Below are 24,712 nucleotides of genomic sequence, written 5' to 3'. Positions count from 1 at the left end.
ACCAACCAACATGGGCCTCATGATAAAGAGAGCAGGCCAAAGACATTTGAAGTGAGTTGGCCTGAGAAGGTAAGGGGGTGAGGGGATTATCACAGGGAGAGAGAATACGTGTGGGAGGAGCAGCAGGCAGAATGAGGCATCAAGGTGCCAACATGAGACTGAAACAAAAGTCAGACCTAGGGAAGAGGGTCGTCTTCACCATCTGCCAGGGCCTCAGAGAGCCTGCGAAGAGCTCTGCTGTCCCCTGACCTCTGCTCCTACCTACAGGCTAGGCGTGGGAAGGGCTGTGAAACCCCACCTTGAAATGAATATCACAGTGTTAATATTCTGGATACTTGGCCCAGACACCTAATTTCTGAAATGAAACTGTGTTTTGTGATTTAAACATCTGTCCGTAGAATGATCCAGTATCTCAGCATGAACATAAAAATTCTGGAGTCCACAGAGTTTAGTCTAATAGCAGGAAAGAGCTCATGGAATATATTTTGGAGGAGCAGTGGGCGACAAAAACTTGCTTCTGGATCCCATCCCATGAGTGGTACTGATCACATGTGTGGATTTGGTGGTAAGCTGTAAGCGCCAGGCCTCTAGGGCCACTGATCCGCAGGGTTCCTGGGGGTGGGCCCTGTGGTTACAGAGCCACCTGCAAGGTGTGGGGGCCAGCTGAAGCCCACTGTGAACTGTGGTAAAGGCTGAGTTAAGAAATGCATCTGTCAATAAAATGATACTTCTGCAGACAGAGTTATTGCCTGAGTCAGAATTCTGTGGGACAGTCTCACTCCCATTTGTAGTTTCCCAGCCCCTTCCATGACTCATGAAGGGTGGGAATTGTATGCCCACCCCACCCACACACAGTCCTCTTGAGAAGCCAATACTGAAACCTACCATGCTAACCGAACTTCATCTTGGGATGTTTCACGGAGTCATAACTGTGAGAAATAGCTGTGCTTGCAGGTGGATACCGATTCTGGTTTGGAGAATTTGACCCCAGGGACACATGTCCAGCTCCTTAGAGAGAGAGAGTCTTGATAAAAAATGTTAGTGGAAAGCCGAATGAACATGCAAAATCCTTATACATCCTGCCAAGTCTGCAGCTCCAGAAACCTTTGATTCTGTGTCTTGTCAGCTGCACAGTCTAAGAGCCAGAATTTTTGCTCTCCAGGCGATGTTTGCACTGTGTGTGTGTGTGTGTGTGGCTGTTGTGTGAGCTGCCACTGCGGCTGCCACCTCGGACTGCAGCTGGTGTTGATGGCGCAGAAGCGCTGAGTCACTGGCTGTTTGCTTACCCTTACATCACGTTCCATTGTCCTTTCTTCCTTTCCAGGCTTTTAAGGGCTTTTTCAGTGGTTTTGTTCTGTTTTAGCCTCCGGCCTATCCCTGTTAGGAAAAAGGGGTGTAAAAACGGAGAGGCTGCAGAGGTTTCTGAACAAAGCCGTCCAGAGGGATGGCCCATCCCCATGGGCTGCAGCACTCAGGGCACTCAGATCCCGCTTGGAGGCACCCAGTAGGCAGGGGAGGAGGCCAGGGTGTGGGGCTGGGCCCCAGTGAGGCCAGGGTGCCCCAGGGTGGGCTCTGGCTCATTTTTCTGGAGCTCTCCCTGCTGTGCTGGTTTGAACTGGAGCTGATGACTTTAACAATCTCTTTATGCATTCTGAATCCAATGTTCCTCATGCCCTGTTTTAGCACGAGTGTAACAGGTGGTGCTAATTATCTGTGTGACATAAATTCTTGGAGAGCTGGCCTCTGGAGAGTGCTAGAGAATTTGTTTAAATGACCATTTTGACCCAACAAGCTTGTCACTTTATTAAAATTTTTTTGGTTGTAAAAATACCTATTTATCATGGAAAAATTGGGGGAAACCCAGAAAAGTATAATGGATGAAATAAAAATTGTCCATCACCCATCACCCAGGAATGAACACATTTTGATGTATATTTTCCCAATATTTTTTTCTATATATCAATTAATATGCACACAAAGTTTACATAATTGGGCCACATTGCACATCTTACTTGAACTGGAAAATACTCTATGCATATGCTCTTATATCCTTGAATCACGTTCTGGAAGCGCCACAAACTAGTTGCAGCCTGAATTTTAAAGAGATGTAGCTCCATTTCATCCACTGTCATTTCATTTTTTATTTCTAGAATGTTTCTCTTGCCAAGATAACCTCATCCAGAGGTCCCATCCTTCCCTCCCACTTCCACAAGGTCTGTAAAGCATTTTCTTAGGTAACCATCTCACACCATCTCTTCTTCTTTTGCCTTCTGAGGACCCTTAACCTGCATCTCTATCTTGGTCAAAGGTTCTCAAACTTGAAGGCACCATCAAAATCACCTGGAAGGCTAAAAAAAGGGCACTGGGCTTCAGCACCAGAATTTCAGGTTGGTAGGAATGGCTGGGGGGTGGGAGGATCCTGGGGGATGTGGCCTCTGTTGGTTCACCACTGAGCTGGATGATATGGGAAGATGGAGTGACAGTTTGATTACTCCAAGCCCTCTCCCGTCATTCCTTGGCTCCTTGTCCTTTTCCCTTTGAGCCTTCATCTTGTTTCCAATGCCTTGCTTTATTTCGTATCTATATTTTTGGCTGTGTTGGGTCTACATTGCTGCATGCAGGCTTTCTCTAGTTGTGGCGAGCAGGGGCTACTTTGCAGTTGCAGTACATGAGCTGTACTTGCATGGGCTCTGTAACTGTGGCCCACGGGCTTAGTTGCCTGCAGCAAGTGGAATCTTCCCAGACCAGGGATCGAACCCCTGTCCCCTGCATTTGCAGGCTGACTTCTACCCACTGTACCAGCAGGGAAGTCCCCAAAGCCTTGGTTTTAACTTGTGTTGATCCCTCGTGTGTCACCTGTGCCTACAGAGGACAGAGCTACTTTCTTAAGGGAGGATTGGAACTGAAGGCTTTGGAGAGGCCACTCAGTACCTGAGAGTGGTGCATCACATTCTCCTAAAGAGCTGGCTCAACAGGAAATGCACAAATGCCCAGACTGCTTGTCCAAGGAAATGACACATTATCCTCTTCCCAACGTCTGGTAATTCCTGAAAGACAGTCAGGCCCTGATAATACTGTTGGCTCACTAGCTGCCTCTGTCTTCTTTCCCGAGGGGAGGTGGGGGCAGGCAACCAAGGAGGAGAGAGTCTATTTTTAGTGTCAGCCTGAGAGGATGCCTTGAGGAGGGGGCGAAGGGTCAGCGGCACCGCTGTTCTGTTCGCTGAGCCAGGAATGCAGGCTTCCTTCCTGTCCAGCCCTGAGCAACAGTCTCTTTCTGCAGTTTTAAATCTTGCAAGGAGAACTGAAGAGACTTAAACAGGCCATGCCCGTCCAGAATGGCTGGACGGGAGGGCAGATGAACTGTTGGTGCAGAGAGAGAAGATTGGCAGGACACTGGGGGTTGGGGTTCCAGCAAAGGGGAGCAGAGCTGTGCCCCATCAGGAGGCTGTCACACTGTACCAGGGTGGCTCAGAGGGGCTCAGAAGCTTCCGGGTCCTCCTCAGCTGGGAAATGCACACATTCTTTCAGCCCCAAGTCATCCTCTGGAAGCAAAATGCAACATACAGAAGGACCGACCTGGAGAGGTGTGAGAGGGATGCCTGGTTTCCCCAGGTAATTAATTTCACACAAGTAAAAAAAGCAGGAGTCAAGCTTTGAACTCAGTCAGAGAGCCGAGGGGTGGGGGGTCTCCAGCCTGACCCCTATTCAGCATCTAGGCCTATGGCACAACCTCAAGTGGAGGCCTGAGAGGAGCTGTTAAATTAGCACAGGACTGGGGAGGGGGTGGCGATGGTGGGGAGGGCACCTCTGCCTCTGGAGCTGAGGGCATTGGTTGTGCCAGCTTTGTTTTGTTTCAGCCAGGGCACTCTGGGGAAGGCATCCTGGGAATTCGGCCGGCAAACAGAAAGGGCATTTCCTTGTGTGGGTTTCCTGTTTAGGTCTGTGTAGAAACCCGAAGGATTGCTTGGCCTCATAAATCCTCCAGACATTACTGATGTAGATGCTCTGGCCAGACGCCGTGGGAAAAGTGCACAAAAATAGACGAAGGGAGGAAAGCACTCTGACTTTCAGGCTTCTGGGTGGGTTTCTGGCTTCATATTTTTGGATCTATAAATGGAGGGGGTTGGGTTAGAAGAGAGTCTCATCAAGGTCCCCTCCAGCTCTGACGTTCTCAGATTCTGTTTCCCTCTCAAGGATCACCTGCAGCTTGAGTTGTCTAGCTTGGTGTCGGGGGTCTTGCCTGGTGGCTTACCGAACAGAAGCAGGATGAAATCTTTAGGCGAAAAAATTAGGAAGTTGTCCTAGAATATACTTCAGGCTCCTTCACAAAAGAATAAAGGTACTTTTGAACTTTGGTAATTCCCAGACTTTCCTAAACATTTAGTTTATTCCTAAAGTGACAGACACCAGACTCAGGAATACTGCAGAGTCTTGGGGCTGGTTTTGGCACCAGGCGAGGTCACTGAGCTGACCCCAAGGTGGTAAATAAGGTGTGTGTTAGGAGACAGCACCCATCTCAAGATTCTTTTTTAGTTCCTGCTCACCTCAACTCCTGCAAATGTCAAATGGACATTCAAACTTGTTGGATTAATGGAAGAAGCCACTTTTTCATACTTACTCTGCCCCTGGAACTACAGCCTGTGTGGTAGGTTCTTTACTCGGAGTCCAACCAGACGTTAGGTTGGCTGGGAAAGAGATGAGACAAGAGCAGGATTTCTCACTGAAGTTTCTTCTGTCAATCATGCTTCCTTCTGGTGAGGACATTCTCATTTCCTAAACTATACTTCTTGGGTTCTTCATTTTCCCATTTATCCTTGTTTGCATCATTAAAAAAATTTTTTTTTGGTCATATGGAACTGTGCTTTTTAGGGGGGAGGTACTAAAATGATATTGAGCAACATGAAGCTAATCTCCTTAGTCTAGCAATGCAGTGTTCTAGTCTAATAGGTTAATTGGATTTTCTACTTAAATGTGGATAAACTCATTTACGCAGCAACATTTCCCAAGATAAGATTGTTCCCTTAGAATTCACCATTGCTCTATTCTCAGTTCTCTCAGCTATGGATTTGATGTTGGCCTATAAGCTTTATTCCCTAGAACATGTTCTTGCTTCTGCTGCTGCTGCTACTAAGTCGCTTCAGTCGTGTCCGACTCTGTGCAACCCCATAGATGGCAGCCCACCAGGCTCCCCCGTCCCTGGGATTCTCCAGGCAAGAACACTGGAGTGGGTTGCCATTTCCTTCTCCAATGCGTGAAAGTGAAGTCGCTCAGTCATGTCCGACTCTTAGCGACCCCATGGACTATAAGCCCACCAGGCTCGTCCATCCATGGGATTTTCCAGGCAAGAGGACTGGAGTGGGGTGCCATCTTACAGGTAAATAAATCAGTAAAGAAATTTTACTTCCAAGATCTCATTCTGTCATTTCTTTTCCAAAGTTTGCTTATATGTATCTGAAATACATTCTGCATTTTCCTGACTGATCCTGGACTGGTGTTTCAATAATGAAGTGGCAGGAAGGTAAAACAATATGAAGACCTGACCTTTCTGGGTCAGTACTCTTTAGAACACTGGTCCCGGGAAATGTGTTTTCAAAGGGGAGTTCCATGGTCACATATGTCTGGGAAATGCTACTCTCTTTAAGACTCACACTGCAGGGACTTCCCTGGTGGTCCAGCGGCTAAAGCTCCGAGCTCCCATTGCAGGGGGCCAGGGTTCAATCCCTGGTCAGGAATCAAGGTCCTGCATGCCTCAACTAAGACCCAGTGCAGCCAAAAAAGAAAAAGAAAGCAAAAGAATCACACTGTACCCTAATGTGTTAGAAGCTCTAAAAATTAATGCAAAAAAATAAAAATTAAAATTAATGCAATAAAGCAATGTGTTCAACTTTAACTCCGCATTTCCCAAACTTACCTGATCGAGGACGTTTCCTTTTATATCTATAACAGCTGTCCCATGTGTTCCATGGGACGCATTTTGAAAAATGCTTCCTTCAACCAAATAATAAGAGTTCTCTGTCCTGCATTTAGCAGCTGGGAATATGTCTCTCTATCTTCTATTATTTATCTATCTTCCATCTACTATCTACTATCTATCTATCAATGTGTAATGGAAATGTTCTTTTCCACATTTGTTTTTGTTTTGGCCTTGTGACCCACAGGATCTTAGTTCCCCCACCAGGGATCAAATCCATGCTCTCAGCAGTGAAAGCATGCTTTCCTAGTCACTGGACCACCAGGTAATTTCCAACTCTTTTCCAAATTTTAATAAGCATAGACTAGGATGTTCATAGCTATGAAAACATTTTTATAGAAAAAAATACTAGAAAGGCACACCAAAACTTCAACTCTGGCCCTTGGTGGCCAGTAGAATGACAGCTAATTTTTTTTTCCTTCTTTCACATTCTTCTACAATGAACATGAATTCATTCTATATTTGGGGTGAATAGCAAAATAAACTTTATTTTATAAGAAAAAAGTCAATATACAAAGTTCTTTCCATTTGTTCTTAAAATGACCATACCTCTCTGCAGAGAAGATGTCAGATGAACATCCTCCATCCCCAGTCAATTCGCCTAGTTTTTTGGGGGGCTCTGTGGCATTTGTCTTCTAAGGTCCCATGTACCTGTCCTTTGGAGTTCAAACAGCTCCTTCTGATTTAAGATGAAGCAAAGCAGTTCACATGATTGGAAGGTTAACCCAAGAGATGGAAATGATCCAGTCAAGCCTGCCATACTCATTTGTTGTTGGACCACGTGTCCATGAAGGAGAGATTGGCATATTGGTCAAAATTCTTGTTTGCAACCCACGAAAATCTCTTCTAGTTGACTGGAGCAGGAGACTAATTTACTGGAGGAATACGTGCAACTCAGAGAATCAGCGAGAAGGCTAGAGAATCCAGCTATGGAAACGAGTAAAAGTCAAGGGAGGCAAACACAGATGAAGAAAACAAACATATGGATACCAAGGGGGCTGGGGTGGGCAGCTGGGAGGCCTGGGATTGGTGCAGATATACTATTGATACTATGTATAAAATTGATAGCCAATGAAAACACTGTGTAGCACAGGGAACTCTGCTTCTTGCACTGTGGTGGCCTGAATGGGGAGGAAACCCAAGAAAAGAGGAGTATGTGTATATGTGTGGCTGATTCGTTTTGCTATACGGTAGAAGCTGACACAACATGTGGAACACTATACACCAAAAAAATTAATTAAAAAGAAATCAAAGGAGGCAAGACACAGCTGAGATCTTGCTGCCACATGGGTAATCTGCATAAAATGCTACCTCTGGGGCTATCAGGCTCTGCCACCTCTGGGCATTTGTCACCAAGCTGCTGGACACTCAAACCCAGCTCTGCCCCTGCCAAAGACCACTGCCTCCCCATAGACTGCGTGTCCCGGATGGGACCTTCCATCTGCCGAGCCCAGGTGAGATCCGCGTTTCCTCACTGTGTGCATAGAGACTCTGCCCTCTTTGGCTTCTAACGTAGGAAGTAGAGTCTTGTATTTCCTCTCCTCTGGAGTTCTTCCCAGCTGGATGGGATGCTTAAAGGCTGGGTAGCCAGAATGACAAATAGGCATAGGTACTCTGTCAGAGGGGCTGCTAGGATGATGCAGGGGGCAAATCGAGGCCAGTCATGGTCAGAGGAGAACTCACCTCCCACAGCTACCTAATGCAAGCTTTCCTTTCTTTTCTGAAATATTTTTACAAATGTATTTTATTTTTTGAGTGCGCTGGGTCTTCCCTGTGGTTTCCAGTCTCTTTGCTTCTGCACATGGGCTTTCTCTAGTTCCAGAGAGCTGGGGCTTCTCTGCAGTTGTGGAGAACAGGCACCAGGGCACACAGGCTTCAGCAGTTGTGGTGCAGAGGATTAGCTGCTCCGCAGCCTGTGGGATCTTAGTTCCCTGACCAGGGAGGGGACCTGTGTCCCCTGCATTGGCGGGTGGATTCTTACCCACTGGACCACCAGGGAAGTCCTGCAAGCTTTCCTATCAAACTGGGCTCCTAAGATGGGAAAACTTCCCCTCGGTTTCTTGATCAGTTGGTAGAAAAATCTGCCCCTCTAAATAACTGACCTCTCCTAATAAAAACCACACTAAATAATAAAATAAGAATAACCATTTTCCGGTAGAACCAGGAGGTTCATGTGAAATGTCCAGGTGGCTGGGAGGGCTAAAATTTGTGGCTTACTCTGTGTGTCAGGCACATGCATTGTCTGTACCACACTGACCAAGAGAAGTGAAGGAGTACAAGGTATCAGAAGAATTTTTTTTTCCTCTGAAGAACTTTCAGTATAAGGAAGCTGACTGATTAAATATAATAGGTTGATATTACCTCAGAGAAAGGCCCTGTATGTGCCAGGAATGAGAAAGGAGTGGAAAGTGTAAACGAGGATCTTTTATTGACTTCCTTATTTGAGAATGTATCTTTCTGTGTGTGACTGTCCAAACATTGGAATTGAGCACAGAGACCAAAAGATGAGTTCCCGGGGCAGAATTTCTGCTGCTCTGACTGCTGTGAAATTCTTCGATGCCAGACACAGACCCCATATTGGACTGTATAAGACAAAACTGGTGGGGTTGACCACTTCAGAGTTTGGAGTCTTAAGAGTGGAACTAGAAATTAGTGATTAAAAGATGAGAAAAATCCCTTTGTTCTTGAACTGATATGGATGTGCTTCATATTATTATAGTGGGTCAGCATGTGCCAGAAGAAGGATGACATCTTTAAACCTCAAAACTTGTGTAAGACATCCAGGTAAGCTTTCATTTGATGAAACTAAAAAAATGCTACAGCCACTTACTTTGACGTGTTCATCAGGTGTCTCTATAGTGGAAATAGTTAACTTGCATTTGTAATAGTAACAAATTGCTAGCATTAAAATCTTCCTAATTCACTCTCTTGTACAACATTGTAAAGCAACTATACCTCAATTAAAATAAATTTTATTTGTAGCAAATATTTGGTTTCATTGAAGCCTTTCTTTGTTGAGAGAACAATGTGGTTAAAATGCAGCCCTTCTGGACCTTAATATTAAGATCTTTGGAAATGGAGTTCTTATGAGGGGTTAGGGAAACTGTGGTTTCTTGTAGTATTTCTTCCAGGGAGGTCCTCAGGATTTGGGGAGAACTTGACAATTTTAAATTTTATGTTTTCATAGAGCATAACTTTGTTTCTCCAACTAGGGTCTGTAAGAAATTTTTTTCTTAATGAGATTTCAGAGTAATAATGAAATTCGAGGAATGCTGGTATAGTGGAAAGGACATGGGCTTTGAAATCACATAGATCCATTTTCAAACTCTGTCTCTACAGTTTATTCACTGGGATACCTTAGACAAGTTACCTGGCCTCTCTGAGCCTCACTTTTCTTATCTGTAAAATGGTGACAATAGCTACTAATCTTGTCATAAAGAGTGCATAGAAATTATTTAACATATAATAGGGGCTCAGTAAAAATTATCTCCCATCTTTTTGCCTATTTTACTCCTCCTCCAAAGAAAGGAGAGAATGGTTATTCTGTCTTCATGAAGGAAAGTAACTAGAAACTCAACTGAGATATTTAGCAAGTTTGTACTGGAAACCCAGTGATTGAGATAGTGATGGTGTGGTCGGCTGAATAATGTCCCCCTCCCCCACCTTAAAAAAAAATTGCCATGAGCCAATGTCTGTAACCTGTGAATACTGCCTTCTATGGCAAAACGGACTTTTCAGATCTTGAGATGGGGAGAGTTTTCTGACTATCCAGGTGGGCCCTAAATGCAATCGTGAGCATCATCATTAAAGGGAGGCAGAGGGAGACTGACAATAGACAGAAGAGAATGAGGCAATGTGACCAGGGAAGCAGAGATTGGAGTGATATTGCCATGAGTCAATGAATGCCAGCAGCCGCAAGAACCTGGAAGAAGAGGCCAGGAATAGATTCTCCACTGGAGCTTCAGGAGAAAGTGCTGCTGACCCAACACCCTGATTTCAGAGCCCAGAGAGACTATTTCAAGCTTCTGGCCTCTAGAACTGTGAGAGAAATTAGATTTCTGTTGTTTTGAGCCACCAAGATGGTGGCACTTTGTCACAGCAGCAACGAGAAGCTAATACAGCTGGTTGGCACGACTGCAGATTGAATACGATGGACCTGGGATGTAAATGAATTGTGCTCCCCAGCAGAAACGTAAGACTCCCAAGTAAACCTTTCAGTTCTTTTGCCTAGTTCTTGACTGCAAGGTCAACAATTATGTAGAAGAGAAAATTCTTTTTAAAATGTAGCATTTTTCACACTGAGGGTTGAGACCTTACTGGGCTGTGAACAGCATATTTTTTTAAAAAGTCAACTGGGGGAGATGAAAAGCCTGACACCTAATGCTCTTGCCTCTGTAAACCACGTGCCCTCCCACCTTCCCACACACAGCCCCCACACAAGGTCTTTCTTTCAGTCTCTCTCTCCTGCTCAGTGTGGTCAGGCGCTCTGGTGTGTGTTCCCACGGCCCCTCGTGCTTCCTTTCTTAAGGTCCTCGTCACCACACAGCAGAGGCTGCCCATTTGTGCAGCAAGTCTCCTGTGAGTCCTACTGTGTATCAGGTCCTGTGCTGGTTGTTGGTCTTGAGTGCTTGTCTGTCTCCCCACTGAATGCCCGTTTCTCTGAGGAACAGTATTTACAGGTCTGTATTGGAGACCCCATGATTCAGATAGTGATGGTGTGGCAGGCTGGATAATGCCTGGCACACTAAAAGAGATTCAGTAGGATTACACGCTATGGTTGTAGATTTTAGAATTGTTCTTAGGACTTCCCTGGTGGTCCAGCGGCTAACACTCTGCACTCACAATGCAAGAGGCCTGGGTTCAATCCATGGTCAGGGAACTGGATCCCACATGCGGCAACTAAGAGTTCTCAAGCTGCAACTATTAATAAAAGATCCTGCATGCCACAATGAAGACCCTGTGTTCTACAGCTAAGACCCAGCACAGCCAAATAAATAATTTTTTTAAATTATTCTTTTGAACAAATTCAAATGGTGCCAGGGGGTGGGGGAGGGTCATCTGGTTTGATTCTACTAACTGTGGACAGGATATTGCTCTGTGGGCATAGGCTTGATGAGTATAGGCTTTCTAGAGGCATGCTCATAGAAATCCTCAACCTGGGGTTTCACATTATGGTAACCCCTCGGTGCAACTGGACACAGTTTATTCTCCTCTCCAGCTACCCCTTGCTACAGTACCCTCCCCCTTTTAGAGGGGGAATCACATGACTGATAAAGAAGTGGAAGAAGGTGTTCCTAAGTGCAGAACCAGGTGAAGAAGATAGACAAAAATGTCTCTGTCATTCAGAAATTTTTAAAAGAGGATGCCTCATTTTCTCAACTTAGGCTCTTTTACTATTTTATTATAATATGATCATAACCTTAAACATCAAAATGAGCACCAAATTATATTCATCAGTATCTTAGGTAAAAACCACACATGTAAAATATGATGGTGGTATCACGGCCAACTCTATATAATTATACCTTTGAGTGTAAACTTTCTTTCTAGGCTTTCAAAGCACACGATACACATTATCTGATTGTTTTCCCCAACACCTTTGCCAGCAAGGTAGGGAACAGGTATTGTTACAGTCTTCTTCTCACACGTATGTTGATAGCTTTCCTGGGAATTATTTGTCCAAAGTCCCACTGGCAATAAGAACAACCAGAAAGAAAACGACTGGTGTTTTGATTTAAAAAACAGAACTTCCTGTTGAGGCAACTTCAGGTCACAGTGCTGGAATATTTCTAATTTCAGGCATTCTTGAAGCAAGGGAGCATAAAGCATTAGCTATTTCCCTTTATTGTGGGTGTATAGGGAATGAGGTAGTAGATAATTTAATTAAATCAATTTAACTGTTGGTATTCTGTGTTCAACGTCTACAGGGAGCTTCTGCATGTGTTTTCCTTCCATGATTGTAGCGGCATCACCAAGCACAGTTCAATAAAATAGGACTAGCAACAGACTCTGGAACATAAATGCACTGTTGAGAGTCCCTTGGACATCAAGGAGATCAAACCAGTCAATCCTAAAGGAAATCAGTCCTGAATATTCACTGGAAAGACTGATAATGAAATTGAAGCTCCAATACTTTGGCCACCTGATGTGAAGAGCCGACTCACTGGAAAGGGCCCTGATGCTGGGAAAGATTGAAGGCAGGAGGAGAAGGGGATGACAGAGGATGAAATAGTTGGATGGCATCAGTGACTCAATGGACATGAGTTTGAGCAAACTCTGGGAGACAGTGAAGGACAGGGAAGCCTGGCATGCTGCAGTCCGTGGGGTCACAAAGAGCCAGATGTGACTTAGTGACTTAACAACAAATACAGTTTTTTGCTATTAAAAGCAATTCTGCTATAGTGATGAAAACATTTAGAGTTATAAAGGTCTGGGCTGGAGTACCAACTCTGACAGTAACTTGCTGGGTGATTTAGAGTAAAACTCTTAATCTGAGTCTTTATGTCTTTTTTTGTCTGCAAAACGGGCACAAAAATATTTACTGTAACCAATGGCTTTCCCTGGTGGCTCAGCGGTAAAGAATCTGCCTACAGTGCAGGAGATCAGGGTTTGATCCCTGGGTCGTAAGATCCCCTGGAGGAGGAAATGGCAACCCATTCCAGTACTCTTGCCTGGAAAGTTCCATGGACAGAGGAGCCTAGCCGGCTACAGTCTATAGGGTGGCAAAGAGTCAGACACAGCTGAGCAACTGAGCATGTATACTCACATGAGAATAAATAAAAAAGCTCATATTTGTAAAGTGCTTTATTAACAGTAAAATGCTATTATGAAGCTGATGGACCACTAAAATTATAGCCCCTAGTTCCGGTTATGTTTTCTGCCAATGGCATCTATTTCCAATGGGTCAATGGCACAAGAAGCATGACTTTAAATCTGTAAATTATTATCTCCCTGGAAAATCAGAAGAAAAGAAAATGAAGAGGGGAAACGAGACCTGGGGCTATAGGTATATCAAAATTTAAAGAATGTGTCAAGTATGAACTCTAGTCTATGTGATGGAATTCAAGTATCTATACACTGTAGGGGGCAGGACACTTGAAAATAAGGCTTTCCTATGCCTCCTGGAATGTAGAGCCTTTGTTCAGGATCTACGAGGTAAAGCATTCCATAAGAAGTATTTGTTTGATTAATTGTAGCCAGAACTCAGCTGGGGGTAGGCCAGATTCCATCGTGTAATGTTATTGCTTCTTCAACCAAGATATGTGCACGCTTGAGGCCAAGTGCAAACCCACAAGATTTGAACTCCTAACCTTTAAAATACAAGGCAGCTACTTGGCTACCAGGCATCCCCGTTCTTGTTTACCAGGACTGGGAGTTCTCATCAGACAGAGCTCCGTTTATTCCATGACCCTCGCAGAATAACACTGAGAAACTCAAAGGAATATCCATTTTAAAATAGTGTCTGTGGAACCACAAGGATTCTAGAGGTCTGAATCAGCCCCTTACCTCATGGCAAAATTTACAAGCTTGCAGAGTTAAATGGAAATCAGATTGGAATGTACGGGTTCCTATTTTTCTGTAATGACACGTTGTGAGAAGAAGGAAGGCAATTTTCTTAGACATTCCTCTCAAACCAGTGCACTTGCAGTGATTGTTTTTGGCTTATGAAACCATCCAAAGCAGACCCAGAGCCTACTGTCCTCTCTGGGTGCAGGACTCTGGGCCACTTAGACCACTCGTCCAGGGATTGTACTTAAAATCTGTAACCATACCTTGCGCTGGACGTGTGTCCGCTTCTTCTCAAAGCCCTCAGAAAGTGGACTTATTAACTCATTCTTTCTCAGAAATAATTTAATGATAATATAAGAAAATAGATTCTCTAAAATACAATCTTACACTTTGGCTAACCACCCACGAGTCGAAAGAATTGTGTGAGGAAGGAACGAAGAAAGGAAAGAAATGTGTGTTTCTCACATTGGACGATGAAAAAATCCATGTACTATAACCTGAAAAGGAAAAATAAACATAGTCCATGAAAGCCTGTGGCTAAGAGGAATGAATATGTTCTTTAAAAAAAAAAATCCCCAAAAACGGAACTGTATTCTTTGCAGGTTTAGTGGCAAAACTTTGCCAAAATCTGATTTCTGGAAATTTTCCTCTAGACCTGGCTCCCATCAACGGGCTTGGCTGCAGGAGAAAGGCTTGGATGACTGTGGTTTGGAATGTGTGAATGTTAAAATCAGACATTGTTCCCTTTTCTTTTTCACAAGCCTTTGGTTTGGCTGTGTTCGTGCTGGGTTTTCCAGTGCGGCCTTGTTTCTTTTCTTGCTACAGGTTGGAACAATTGAGTTCTTTTTTTAAATCAAATATGCATTTATTTATTTGGCCATGTCAGTCTTAGTTGCAGCATGTGGGTTCTTTGTTTCGGCAAGGACTCTAAAGTGCCTGGGCTCAGTACTTACCCCATAGCATGTGGGATCTTAGTTTCTCAATCAGGGATTGAACCTGCGTCCCCTACATTGGGAGGCAGATTCTTAACCACTGGACCTTCAGGAGAGGCCCTGAGGGGCTCTTCATATTGTATTTTCAGTTCATTTTCTCTTTTGACCACCACTATGCCCTTTCTTGCAATGTCCTTGAGAAGCTAATAGGCACTATTGCATGCTGAAAACTGAGAGTGTAAAATGATTCATGCAAGCCACACAGCAAGTTGGAAGAAGGTTCTGAATTAGAACTTAGAATTTCCTTGTCCACCCAGGTCTGTCAACCTGATCCACTAGGCTCAGTTTTTCTAAGACATTGAGATCCCCTGGTGCATACTGATCCGTAGATATAAAGTGAGACTTCAAACTAGTAGTACTATGCAGAGTGACTAGATATGAAATTTTATTGTTGTTCAGTCACTTAGTCGTGTCCAACTCTTTGCAACCCCATGGACTATATAGCCTGTAAGGCTCCTCTGTCCATGGGATTCCCCAGGCAAGAATATAGAATGGTTTGCCATTTCCTTCTCCAGGGGATCTTCCTGACCCAGGGATCAGACTCTCTTCTCCTGCATTGCAGGCAGATTCTTTAACCCTGAGCCACCAGGGAAACCCAGGTAGTCTGTGTAAGCTACCATATTATATAGCAGCTGTTTCCACTGAAAAAGTTGTTTCCAGGGAAAGGGCACATGCTGAAATCATTTTCACTGAATCTTTGAAGCAAGCAGATGTCTTTATGCTCTGGTGTTATATAGACCAGAATGTACATAGCTAGAACCAGAGAACATGAAGAATCTACTTAAAAGAGCAATGGTGGACTGAGAGACTGAGAATGTTCTGTAATTAGTATAAAATGCTTCCTGACATCAGGAAGTTTTGTTGATAGAGGAGGGCATGGGATGTGGGACAGTGTGGGATGCAGAAAAGAATCAGTAGATGAACAAGAACCAGGGATAATGGAAGGATCAGTAAGGACCAGGGCAGGTGTGTTTCCTTTGGTTATATTCATCTAAAATGAAACCCAGAGCCACACCATATACTAGCTTATTGCATGCATGCATTTGTCTAAGATACTTATTTATGGTTGTTTTATGATGCTGATGCATTTTATGCTCTTTCTGCTGATTTCAGATTTTGAAAAATCTAGATTAAAGCCATCTCTTCTTATATTAATAAATATTGATATTAGGTACTTTAGCTGAAGATGGCAGATTAAACGTATGCATTAGCCTGCAGTCCCTTCTAAGCTGTTCTAAAGTATAAACAGAAGGATTGGGGTTGAGAGGGGAAGGCAATAAACCATAATGACAGAGACTAGAACAAGAGAAACAAAGACAAAGTTTGGGCTGCTAGAAAACACCTGGTCTAGTGACAGCTGCTTGGAAAACTGGAGAATGCCGAGTTTATGACAGTGGCTGGGAAACTGAGAAGCGACCCAGTTTACACTCAAGAACCTGCAAAAGGTTGAGGAAGTGGGGACTGGAGGTTCTTTTTGAACTGATATTGAAGCGGGGCTACAGTCAGCAGATTGGATAAAAGTCTACTTACAAAGCAGTTAGATGGATAAATGGATATATGAAATGTGATATATCCACACGGTGGAATATTATTTACCAAAGAAAGAAATGAAGTTCTGATTTAGTATAAAACAAGGGTGAACTTTGAAACATCATGCTAAGTGAGAGAAGCTAAGTACAAAGGGCCACATACTTCCTGGCTCCATTTATATGAACCGCCTAGAATAGACAAATTTATAGAAATAGAAAGTAGATTAATGGTTGCCTAGGCAATGGCAACCCACTCCAGTACTTTTGCCTGGAGAATCCCAGGGATGGGGGAGCCCGGTGGGCTGCTGTCTATGGGGTTGCACAGAGTCAGACACGACTGAAGTGACTTAGCAGCAGCAGCAGAGCTAGTGGGAGGTAAAATTGGAGTTTTGTCTGACGGAAGTGAATTTTGTTTGGTGGTAATAAAACATTCTAAGACTGTTCGTGGTGATGGATGCTCAACTCAGTGAATATAGTAAAAATCATTGAATTGTGCACTTTAATTGGATGAAATTATATGCTAAGTGAATTATATTTCAATAAGTCTGCTTTTAAAAAACAGATCAAAACAGTTTGATGTCCATAGTATCTCTTCCACCCAGGAATGTTTTCCAAACCAGGGAACACCAACCTTAATTGAGGATGGGAATACCATACTAAAACCAGAGGTATTAGGTGACATTTTACTCACCCAATGTTGGTACCTGTATTACTTCTTTCCTTAATCAGTTCCTGGTCTATCGGCAGCCAAGCTTAGGCTTTTCATCTAAGTAGAAAATTGGAAGTCTTCTCTGGGGCGTCTGTCCAGCCCTTGAGAAAAGATCTGTTTATATTGACATAGGTGGGCCAAGGGGGTGTCCTTTAATGAAATGACCTGGGAGATTGTGAAGGACAGGGAAGCCTGGCGTGCTGCGGTCCATGGGGTCTCAAAGAGTTGGACATGACTTAGCGACTGAATGGCAGCAACAATGGGAATCACTCTATTGAGAAGATATTTGCACAACTGGGGAAGGATTTGGAGATGACTAGGCCATAAGTACGTTAAAAAGTAAACACGTTTTAAAAACAAAACAAGACTATATAAAATAAAATGTTTGGGAAAGAAAAAATCAAGACAGTATACTACATTGCTTAGCTGTTAATCATATCATATAGTCAAAATAGTATAAACACTAAATATAAAAATAAAATTTGTTGCCACTGTATTGTAGAATGAGAGTTGAGGAGAGAGTGGATATGAGATACAATACAGGGGGAGAACTGTGAAGGTGAGAGAGCACTAAACCCTCATCTTCCACTGTAAGAAGTTAATAGATAATGCCGGGAACTGAAAAATCAAAAAGTACCAATATAAGAGTAGCTTTTAGAAATTTAGAAATAATTACTAGGAGAATCAGTTGCCAGCACTGTCACTGAGGTATAGGTAACAAGACTGGGTTCAAGAAAATGCTGACTTGAATAGCAATACTTATAGATTACTTGATAAAAAAAATATATGCAAGCATAACTTGGATAAACACAAAAATTAAAAGTCAACAATTAGAGCATGAACAACTGGGTTTCAAAAAAATGGCTGGTTAACCTTAACAGGCACTTTACCAAAGAAGATATGTAGATGTCAAATAAGCACATGAAAAAAATGCTCTACATCTTCTCAAAAGTCAAAGAGAAATGCCAGTCTAAAACACTGGTAACATACCACTACACACCTATTAGAATTGCCAAGTCCAGAATATTGACACAAAATCCTGGTGAGTATATGGAGCAATAGGAAATCTCATTCATTGCTGGTGAGAATACAGAATGGCATGATCCCTTTGGAAAACAATTTGGCAATTTATTATAGAACTAAATATATTCTTACCAAAAAATCCAGCAATCACACTCCTTGGTATTGAAAACTTATGTACATACAAAAACCTACACACAGATGTTTATAGCAACTTTATTCATAATTGCTAAGACTTGGTTACAACTAAGATGTCCTTCGGTAGGTGAATGGATACATAAACAGGAATCAGGTCAGTTCAGTTCAGTTGCTTAGTCGTGTCCAAATCTTTGCGACCCCATGGACTGCAGCACGCCAGACTTCCCTGTCCATCACCAACTCCTGGAGTTTACCCAAACTCATGTCCATTGAGTTGGTGATGCCATCCAACCATCTCATCCTCTGTCATCCCCTTCTCTTCCTGCCTTCAATCTTTCCCAGCATCAGGGTCTTTTCAAATGACTCAGTTCTTCGCATCAGGTGGCCAAAGGGTTGGAGTTTCAGCTTCAGCATCAGTCCTTCCAATGAATATTCAGGACTGATTTCCTTTAGGATGGACTGGTTGGATCTCCTTGCAGTCCAAGGGACTCTCAAGAGTCTTCCCCAACACCACAGTTCAAAAGCATCAATTCTTTGGTGCTCAGCTTTCTTCACAGTCCAACTCTCACATCCATACATGACTACTAGAAAAACGATAGCCTTGACTAGATGGACCTTTATTGGTAAAGTAATATCTCTGCTTTTAAATATGCTGTCTAGGTTGATCATAACTTATCTCCCAAGGAGAAAGCATCTTTTAATTTCATGGCTGCAATCACCATCTGCAGTGATTTTGGAGCCCCCAAAATAGTCTCTCACTGTTTGCACTGTTTCCCCATCTATTTGCCATAAAGTGATGGGACCGGATACCATGATCTTAGTTTTCTGACTGTTGAGTTTTAAGCCAACTTTTTCACTCTCCTCCTTCATTTTCATCAAGAGGCTCTTTAGTTCTTCTTCACTTTCTGCCATAAGTGTGTTGTCATCTGCATGTCTGAGGTTTTTGAGATTTCTCCTGGCAATCTTGTTTCCAGCTTGTGCTTCATCCAGCGTTTCTCACAACAGTAATAAATCCAGATAATGGAATACTATTCAGCACTGAAAAGAAATGAACTGGCCAGTATGATTTCAATTATATGACAGTTCTGGGAAATGGAAAACTATGGAGAAGAAAAAAGATCAGTGGTGGCCAAGGGTTAACTGAAGGGTAAGTAGGCAGAACATAGTGGATTTTTAGGACAGTGAGCTATTTATTTTGTATGATCTTATAATGGTGGGTACATGTCATTACGCAGTTTTACATTTGTCAAAACCCAAAGCATGTACACGGAGAAGGCAATGACACCCCACTCCAGTACTCTTGCCTGGAAAATCCCATGGAAGGAGGAGCCTGGTAGGCTGCAGTCCATGGAGTCGCCAAGAGTCGGACACAACTGAGCGACTTCACTTTCACTCTTCACTTTCATGCATTGGAGAAGGAAATGGCAACCCACTCCAGTGTGCTTGTCTGGAGAATCCCAGGGATGGGGGAGCCTAGTGGGCTGCCGTCTATGGGGTCGCACAGAGTCGGACACGACTGAAGCGACTTAGCAGCAGCAGCAAAGCATGTACAAGAATAAACCCTAATGTAAACTATGGACTTTGGGTAATTATAATGTGTCAGTTTGGGCTTATCAGTTGTAAAAACTGTCCCATTCTGGTGGGGGATATTGATAATGGTAAAGGCTGTGGAGGGGAGGCGGTAAAGGGGGTATTATGGGAAATCTCTGTATGCTTTGCTCAGTTTTGCTGTGAAGCTAAAACTGTTCTAAAAAATAAAGTCCATTAAAAAGTAAATAAATAGGGGTGGATACAATTCCCATCCTAATGAAGTATAAGTTGCCGTTGTTTAGTTGCTAAGTCATGTCCAATTCTTTTGTGACCCTATGGACTGTAGCCTGCCAGGCTTCTCTGTCCATGGAATTCTCCAGGCAAGAACACTGGAGTGGGCTGCCATTCCCTTCTCCAGGGGATCTTCCAGACCCAGGGATCAAACACAGGTCTCCTGCTCTGCAGGCAGGTTCTTTACCACGTGAACTGCCACTTGTGGTCTAACCTCTATGCTAGACTCTCTTCTTTTAACACTTTTTTTCATAAAAGTAAATATACCTGGTGACGATGTTGCTTTATTTTGCGTTTTAAACATATTCAGGGAGGTTCATACATTTCCTTGGTTTGTTTTCTATGCTTTCTTTCCAGAAAATTCTCCCAACTTTATATTGTCATCAAAGGAACTGTGAATTTTTTTCAGTCACAGCATTCTAGAAGCTTCAATGGCAATAGCCACTCCAGTGCCTCTTTGCATATGTCCAAAATGTATACCCTTAAAAGGTCCATCTGAAAATCTGATCTTGTGTTCAGGCCTTAGGTATACAATGAGTGTAATAGACATGGTCCTTGTACTCATGTTGCTTACAGTTTAATGGGAGAAGATAGACATAAAACTGGCAAACAGTTCAATACTCAGAATTATGTGTGTTAAGACTCTTAAGCAACTTGTGGGGCCAAGTTGTGGTAGTGAGGAGGAGAGTGGTAGGAAATGAGGTTGGAGAATTAAATGAAATCTGACCATGCAAGCACTGTAGGCCATGTAAGGATGGTTTCATTTTCTACTAAATGCAATGGAAAAAGCAACAGAGGTTTTAAAGATGTTTAAACAATCTCTCTACCCACTGTGGTGAGCACAGGAGGAAGGGGCAAGAGAAGATGGGATAGTGCTTTAGGAGTTCAGCTGGTGTAGTTCATTGGCAACGGTGAGAGCTTGGACATGGAGAGATACAGAGAGATTCGAGAAATATTTCAGAAGTGGCTTCAGTAGTATTCGGAATGGATTGCTTGTTATGAGCAAAGGGGAGGGAGCTTGCCTAGATGACGCCTAGGTTTGTGGTTTTAGAGAATGAACAGACGGTAGTTTCATCTACTGAGATAGGAAAGATGGGAGGAGGAGGGTTAAGAATTCAGTTTTTGGACAACTTAAGTTTGAGTTGCCACTGAGATATCTGAGTAGGCAGTTGGATATCAAGCTTGGATATCAAAGAAAAGGTCTGGGCTGGAGATAAAAATACGGGAGTTAACAGCATTTCGGTGATATTTAAAGCTATGGGACTGGATGAAATCACCCGGGGTGGGGCGTGGGGGGAATGTAGAGAGAAATGAACAACAGCTCCAGGAGGGCCGAGTGTCTCTAGTAATAGAAGCAGAGAGAAGGAGTTGCTGACAGTGATACTTATATTAACCCAAGCTTAGGGGAGATGAGGCAGCACTGCTGGCAGAGAGGGCAAGGGTAGAGTGTTTCAATAATAGTACAAGCAACTGTGCTGAGTGCTGCTGAGAGGTCAAGCTGAGATCTGGAAAGAATCTACTGGATTTGGCATTAGCACTCTGTGGTGCTGAAGCTGAGCCCTACCTGCCCAGGAAACCTATTGTGAGCATCTCCTTTCAGTTCTGTGTTTAGCAATGACACACTGTTAGTTTGAAAAGAGCCACAGTGGGAGTATTTACAACATGAAAGTTGACAAACACTATGATTTTTTTTTTTTCCCCTCGAGAGCTAGTTATTAAACATGTACCAACATGCCACCGGCAATGCAACTCCATTTATAACAAAATGAAGGGTGAAGCAGCCTTCTCTGCTTTCTCTGGTCCCATCAGAAAGTTTTCAGAACATTTTTCATGGAAATGAGTTCCCTTCAAAGAAAGCAGCTGAATGTCTGAACTTCCTTTGAAATGGGCTTTTATCTTTGCACAGGACCTTCTAAATAAAGTCTTTGCATTTTAGTCATTAAACTTTGCAAATGGGATGCAGACCAACAGGAAAAAAATATTCCGTGTGCTCATAGGAAGAAATTCTTCCATGTCTAAGGATGCTGTAATTCTGAGTTGGCTGCAAGAAATTCTGGGAAGCATAACAGTAAACCACATTTCATTTACTCCTGTGTTTATTTACTTGGTAAAAATAATCATTAGAAGATTCCAGAATTCAAGGGCTAAGAGATGATATTTCTCCCATCTTTCTTTTCCATTTCAAAAAAATGCTTGTGACTCTATGAAAATGTTGACAAGAAAAGTAACTGGAAGTTGGAAAGTTTGATATGTTCAGTATCATGACAAATGAATTAGATTATTAGATAATCAAGCTAGTTATTAGATAAACAGATGTTAAGATGAAATCGTTTAAAGAGCTACGTTTTTGACATTATTTCAGTTGTGACATCTAGCCACAAGCTAAATCCTGTTCTCACCTAAAAGTGAACTAAGGATTGAGCTGAATGCATTACACAGTCTTCAGTTCACTGAAGAAGCTGGCATGCAAACCTAATCCAGGCTGTTCTGAAAGTTTGTACCTGATGCATCTTTACTCCAAAAACCTAGCAATGATAAATGAAATGTATCAAGCTTAAAAACTAAATAAACACTTCTGTGGCCCAGAATTGGGATAGACATACAAAACTCAAGCCGAGCGGAAGCCACAAGCTTACAGGGCTCTAGGTCTGGAACCAGGCAATGCTAGCTAGAGTTTGGCTCTTCCAGGGTAAATTAAAAGCATTCCATGCAGAGATGGGAGACTGAAGCCAGGTTCACTGCTTGAAGCCAGAGGCAGATGCAGGCTCCTCCTATTCTTGAAAGGAGGTCGGAAAAGAAGTTGTTCCTGCCTGGGGCTACAGCTTTTAGCAAACTGTGATCTTAGAGGAAAGAGAAGACACAGATATGACCCCTGTGACTAGGACAGGGAGCAGTCCATCACCCGGCTTGGTGCCTGGATCTGTCTTCAATCCCTGTGGGCTGGATCTCTGAAGATCTGTTAATAGATCTGGGTCTGAACTGGGGTCCACAGAGCCAAGAGCAGCATGAGGGCAATCATAAAGCCACTAGACAGGAAGCAGAAAACACATTGGGAGTGGAGGGAAAGAGAGATGGAAGGAAGGCAAGCCTAGTATCAAAATGAGCAACTCAGCCAAAATCCAATGATAAGTAAGAGCCGACTAGACAAAAGAAGATGAATTTATTACTGTTGAAACTACTTTTATGGAACAATCTGAGAAAAGGTTTAACTATATTTAGAATGTTCAAAGAGATATGTGAAGGAATAACTTCCATTAGAAAAAGAGCAAGACATTGTGAGAAAAAATGCCAGCATAAAGGAAATTAGAATGGATGGAGGCTGAAAAGAACAACTAGAAATCTTAGAAATGAAAAGCAGAGTCATTAAAATAAAAATCCAACAGATGAGATAAGCTCTACACCAGAAATAGTTTAAAAGAAAATGAATGAATTAAAGATAGTGCTGAAGATTTCACCCAAGAAACAAGGCAGGAAGACAGATTAAAAAAACGTGAGCGAAATGTTAAGCGAGTGCGTGCGTGCTCAGTCGTGTCTGACCCTTTGCAGCCCCATGGACTGCAGCCTGCCAGGCTCCTCTGTCCATGGAATTTTCCAGGCAAGAACACTGGAGTGGGTTGTCATTTCCTCCTCCAAGGGATCTTCCTGACTCAGGGATTGAACCTGCGTCTCTTGAGTTTCCTGCACTGGCAGGTGGATTCTTCTCTGGTAGTGCCACCTGGGAAACTCTAGTTAATTAAGAGAAAGAGAGGTCAAGTGAGTCTTCAACATAACATCTCCAAGGAGTTCTAGCACTTGACGATGAACAGAATGGTGGGAAACCACTATTCGAAGAGGTTGTAGCTAAGAATTTTCCACAGTTAAAAACAGATCTTCTATCTTAGATTTGAAGAGTCGTATAAACCGCCAAGGAGGAAAAACATATATTCACACTTCCTAGTGAAACTGTGTAACATCAAAGATAAATAGAGAACTTAAAAGTTGTTAGAAAAGATGTATCACCTTCATAGGAATGAAAATTTGACTGACATCTTACTTTCCATATGTAGAAATCTATGCCAGAAGACAATTAAATAGTATCTTTATAAGTCGTAAGGCAAAATAGCTGAGAGTACAAAAATCTTATATCTCTTGAAACTATTATTAACAGTGAAGGTCAAAGACATTTTTAAAAAGACAGTGATTAAAATATTTCCACTCAGAGACTCTCATGAACATAACTAGTAAGAATGCATTTCAGGAAAAACAAAAAGAAACAGAGATTGATAACAATAAATAGAGAAATTGATAAATTAGATTAGCAAATTTAGTTTTCTTAAAAAACTCACCATTTTTGCATTTATTAAAAGGATGAACTCTAGACAAAACTCTAAACAAAAGTGAAAAAGCCAAAGGGGGTAAAGGAAGGGTAAAGAAAATGAGAATTACTCAATGGGAGGTTTATACATATGCTAAGATCAGTTTCATGTCAGGGGAAAAGATTAAAATACTGAATAATCTTAGATGTTTTCAGAAAATGGAATAGTTAAGTATGTATGTTAACAATTTAAAAATTCCTACTAAAATAAAATACCATGTCTGGCTCCTAAGCCAGCAGAATAGGAAAAAGGGAATGTACAAAATGTTTTTAATGCAAGAGAAGGCAGGAAAAGTGGGGGGAAAAGAGCAAAAGATGGTAAAAATAAAATAAAAAGAGTTAAAAATAAGTTCAAATACTCATTAACTTCTGCAACCACAAATGTGTTAAAAATTGATTTAAAACAAGAATATTACCAGAATACATAAAATGCCAAAATCAGTTACATACTATACACAACAGACATATCTAAAACAGTCATTTGGAAAAATAAAAAAATATAGGAAATGGTTCACAGTAAAAATAATAACAAAAAGAAAGTTGGTATAGAAATCTTAATACCAAGATGCAATAGAATTTAAAAACACAAAAATTAATAAGTATATAGTGAAAGTGAACTTGCTCAGTCATGTCCGACTCTTTGCGACCCCGTGGACTGTAACCTACCAG

The sequence above is a fragment of the Capricornis sumatraensis genome, chromosome 14, assembly GCF_032405125.1.
Source record: "Capricornis sumatraensis isolate serow.1 chromosome 14, serow.2, whole genome shotgun sequence".
NCBI lineage: Eukaryota > Metazoa > Chordata > Mammalia > Artiodactyla > Bovidae > Capricornis > Capricornis sumatraensis.
Note: the sequence above shows the minus strand (reverse complement) of the source record.